This window comes from Gossypium raimondii, chromosome 11 (assembly GCF_025698545.1).
Source record: "Gossypium raimondii isolate GPD5lz chromosome 11, ASM2569854v1, whole genome shotgun sequence".
NCBI classification, from domain to species: domain Eukaryota; kingdom Viridiplantae; phylum Streptophyta; class Magnoliopsida; order Malvales; family Malvaceae; genus Gossypium; species Gossypium raimondii.
This window is the reverse complement of record NC_068575.1, coordinates 29,524,930-29,530,008: the sequence shown is the minus strand read 5'-3', so window position 1 is coordinate 29,530,008 and position 5,079 is coordinate 29,524,930. Positions and strand designations below refer to the sequence as shown.

The 5,079-nt window shown below is 36.2% G+C and overlaps 1 non-coding gene across 1 annotated transcript; it reads left to right on the top strand.

Annotated features, from left to right (window-relative positions):
- The first annotated feature begins 3,343 nt into the window (after positions 1-3,343).
- LOC128034999 (small nucleolar RNA R71) lies at positions 3,344-3,450 on the top strand. The gene has a single exon (XR_008191403.1). It is a non-coding gene; the product is annotated as a small nucleolar RNA R71 (small nucleolar RNA).
- Positions 3,451-5,079: the final 1,629 nt, after the last annotated feature.

Here is a 5,079-nt window from a genome sequence, read left to right as displayed (position 1 = left end):
TGATCAACCACTTGATTTTCTATATCCTTCCTATCTCTAATCTCCAGATAAAATTCTTGCAGCAGCAATATCCATCGAATTAATCTGGGTTTGGCATCTTTTTTGGTCACCAAGTACTTAATAGCAGAGTGGTCTGTATACACCGTGACTTTAGTGCCCATGAGATAAGCTTTGACTTTGTCGAAGGCAAATACTATAACTAATAGCTCTTTCTTAGTGGTAATGTAATTGAGATATGAATCTATCAATGTATGGCTGGCATAGTATATAGCATGAAATAGCTTCACGTTTCTTTGTCCCAAGACCGCTCATATGGCAAATTCACTTGCATCACACATCAGTCTAAACGGTAAAGTCCAGTCTGGTGCAGTGACTATTGGTGTTGTAATCAATCGCTTCTTCAATTCCTCAAATGCTTGCAAGCTTGGCCAATCAAAATTAAAAGATCTGTTTTGTTCCAATAATGTGCACTGAGGTGTGGATATTTTGGGAAAGTCGTTGATAATTCTACGATAGAATCCTACGTAACCGAGGAAGCTTCGGATACCTTTTACTAAAATGGGTGGTCGCAATTTCTCAATAACCTCAATTTTTTCTTTGTCAATGGCATTTCCTTACTGTGAAATCTTATGTCCCAAAATAATTCCCTCACAAACCATGAAGTGGTATTTTTCCAAAATCAGCATAAGATTGGTTTATTGACATCGACAAAGAACTAACTCTAAATTTTGCAAATAGTCTTCAAATGGATCTCCAAACACTGATAAATCATCCACAAATACTTCTAAGAATTTCTCCACCATGTCTGAAAGTATTGCCATTATGCAATGCTGAAAAGTTGCAGGGGCATTGCATAATCCAAATGGCATTCTTCAAAATGCAAAAGTTTCATACGGACATGTGAATATGGTCTTCTCTTAATCAGCAAGAGCTATGGCAATTTGATTGTACCCTGAGTATCCATCCAGAAAGTAATAGAAGACTTTCCCTACTAGTCTATCGAACATTACAAGTTTTCGATAATCCATGCAAACCCTTCATCCCATGACAGTATAAGTGGGAATAAGTTCATTGCCATTGTTGCTTACCACAGTGACACCCCCTTTTCTAGGTACACACTAAACAGTGCTCACCCAAGAACTATCAGAAATTGGGTATATGGTTCCAACATCTAGCCATTTGATAATCTTTTTTTCACAACTTTCTTTATGATGGGATTCAGTCTCCTCTACTACTTAATAGATTTTCCATGGCAATCCTCCAATATTATCTTGTGCATACAAATTGTTGGACTAATTCCCTTGACATCTGCAATTCACCCCCCAGGCTTTCTTAGATTTCCTTAAAACTTCCAATAATTGAGCCTCATGATCTGTTGTTAACTCGATAGAGATAACTACTGGTAATGTGTTGTTACCTCCCAGATACACGTACTTCAAATGTATTGGCAATGGCTTCAATTCCAGCCTAAGAGGGTCCTCTATGAATGGTCGAAGAGGTTCAAAAGAACGATCAGATAGATTTAATGACTCGAAACTTCTCCTTGATCCATTTTCAATTTGCTGAACTTCCATCAGTTTGTCAATATCTATAATCATGTCCGCATCAATTAACTTATATACATCTGCATCATTTTCTAAATTTTTAAAACAAAAATCTTTAATTTTTTCTTATACTGTTGTATCAACAATCTCAATAGCATGGCATTCTTCATCAATATCTGCGCACTTCATAGCATCAAAGACATAAAAGTTAACTATTAATCATTGAATCTCATAGTTAATTCACCTTTTTGGACATCAATTAATGTTATACCCATTGCTAAGAAAGGTCTCTCAAGTATGATCAGTACCTCTTTATTAGCCTCACATTCCAAAATAATAAAATATACTAGAAAAATAAATTTATCAACTCTTACTAGGACATCTTCGATTTTACCTTTTGGATGTGCATAGGATCTATCAGCTAACTACAGTGTGACAGTTGTGGGTCTCGCCTTTCCTTTTCCAAGCTTCCTAAAAAAAACATAGGCATTAGTTTATACTTGCACCAAAATCTCATAATGCTTTGCCTACATAGTGATTGCCAATAGAGAAAGGTATAGTAAAGCTCCCTGGATCCTTCAGTTTTTATGGCAATTTGTTTCTGAGCATTGTTATGCACCCTTTAGTGAGAGCAACAGTTTCAAATTCACCTAACCTTTGCTTTTTTGATAAAATATCTTTCATGAACTTCACGTAGTTGGGCATTTGCTCTAATGCTTCCACCAATGATATATTAATATGTAATTGTTTCAAAACCTCCAGAAATTTCTTGAATTGAAAATCTTGCTTGGATTTTTGGAATCGCTGAGGAAAAGGTGGTGGTGGCCTTCCTTCTATTTGTCTAAATTATTTTGCAGTGGCATTTTTATTAGCAGTACAAGTTGCCTCTACTTCAGCATTTTCCTGGTTGCTCTTTTCCTTTGTAGCTTGCTCCCATACTGATTCGGAATTCTTTTCATTTGAAAAAGTTAAAATTATTTCTTTAGTAATAGTGTCATTCACAACTCCTGGTAGTTGATTACCACTTCGAAGTGTAATAGTTTTGCACTATTCCTTTCCTGGAGATCGAGAACTCTCAGTGTCACTCAGTAATGCTCCTTACTGTCTGGAATTCAATGCAGTGGCAATTTGCCCTACTTGGTTTTCCAAAGCTCTTAAAGATGCAGCCTAGCTCTGAATGATAGCATCATTCTTGGCCATATACTTTTTCAATAAAGCTTCCATAGATGAAGAACTTAAAATTGAATTTTGCTGGGCATTTTACCATGGCAAAGAGTGATTGTACCTAGGTGGTACACTCACAGCATTCTATCGAATGGCATTACTGGCATTTCCCATCCCTTGATTACTCTATCTGAAATTAGGATGTTATTTCCACCCTGGATTATATGTGTTGGAGTATGAGTTATTTTTGCGATTAAAATTCCCCATGTAAAAAAATGAGGTTGGGTTCGATGGGCATTCATCAAAGACATGATATTTTCCATAGTAAACACATTCTAACTCAACTACTTTCATTTCCTGCACTACAGATGGCCTTTCAGTGTTTTAATCATATTTGTTAAAGATGATACCTGAACGGTTAGAGATGTAATTGCATCAAGCTCCATTGCTCTGCAATTCTTCTTCTAGTTCCAAATTTGGCAGGGGGTATTGATAATCGTTATTTGTTATCCTTTCAAGAATTTTATAAGCCTCGTTGTATGATTTATCAAGTAAAGTCCCATCAGCAGATGCGTCGACAACCATTCTTGTATGAGCATTCAATCCATTGTATTTCCATTTGCGTCCAATGCTGAAAGCCATGCATCAGGCATTTTCTCAATAGCTCCTTGAATCGCTCTCATGCTTCATATAATTTTTCATCCTCATATTGTCTAAACGATGTAATGTTATTCCTCAACTTGGCATTTATGTTAGGAGGATTATATCTTCACAGAAACCTTTAACATAGTTCATTCCACGATGCCACTGTACCTAACGACAATGCATTTAACCATGCTCTAGCACGATCTCGCAATGAGTAAGGGAATAACTTTAGTCACATGGCATCTTCACGAACACCTTGCTGCCTAAACGAATTCCAGACTTCCAAAAAGAGTCGTAGGTGCAACTTTGGAACCTCAGTAGGCAACCCACTAAATTGCCCCACTGTTTGCAGCATTTGAAACAACACTAGCTTTAATTCAAAACGCAGAGCCTGAATATACAGCCTAACAATTCCTGGATTTAAATCATCTAAGATTAGCACTACAAGTTCTCTTATGAGTCTTTCTCTGTCATCTACAATTCAAGGAATATCAGTATCCCTTCTTTCCTAATGTAATGGCTCTTCTCTAACCTGATCCTTTCTAATCCTTTCCATCTGTCACAACTCTTTTCCCCTTCGCCTTAAGGTTCTCTCAATCTCTGGATCAAAACAGTACTCTGTATTCTCCAGAATATTTCTATGCATGCACTAGCACAGACCTGAAAAAGAAAACTCAAAACAACTAATTAAACTAAACTAACAGAAACTAAACAGATAATAACAAACCAATTTTCACCAATGTTGCTGATCCCCGGCAACGACGCCAAAAACTTATTGCATGTAAATATGTAATGCAAATGTGCAAGTGTACATGTCAATTAAAGTAATATAATGATGAGTGAGTATCGTCTCTACAGGGATTGGAAATTTGTTATAATTAGTAAAGTATTACTGCAAATTTAACTAATAATCTGATGTATTTAATCCTTTCAGATTCCAATCCATCTAAAAACATAACATACAGTCCACTATGTCTAGAGCTTGCATGCATGCATTCAAAATAAGCATAAATTGAATGAAATAGTAATTTCAATCAAAATCATATCATGGGCATTATAGCTAATTCAATATTCACAAAAATAATTCCAACCCAAAGATAATTAGCTCATGGTTTGGGCAATGAAATCTGAAATTAAATCATTCATCAACATTCTTCAAGTTTTACGAATCACAGAAATTAAAAATAAGAAAAACAAAACAAAGGCAGAACTGCAGGAAGTTCTCTCTACACTCTAGCTTCTTCTCAAGATTTTACGCAAAACTTAAGGCAGATTTCTCTTCACCTTATTCGCATCTTGACTCCTCTTTTTAGCTGCTACCCTCTTCTTCTCTTCTAAATTTTTCTTGTAATTACTCCACAAGATTCTGTTGCAGAGAGACAATTGCTCTGTTTCTTTTCTTTTTTCATCACAATTTGTGTGTTCTTCTTCTCTTCTCCCTCCTCCTTTTATAGGGTAGATATGTCCCTCTTAGCACACATATTTTGCTCCTCTTTTTCATGGTGATTTATCTGGTACAAATACAGCTGGCTGAAAGTGACGTGGATTGAGTGCTGCTTCATCTTCCTAGAATTTCCATGACATTTCTATTGGTAATCTATCCCACCATTTGTCGTGGAAATGTTTCACCTCCCTTATTCTCTTTTCCTATTCCTCTTTTCCTTCTGCTTGCCTCTTTCGTCCTACCTACACCTACTACCAAACACCACCAAACCTCTTTTTAGCA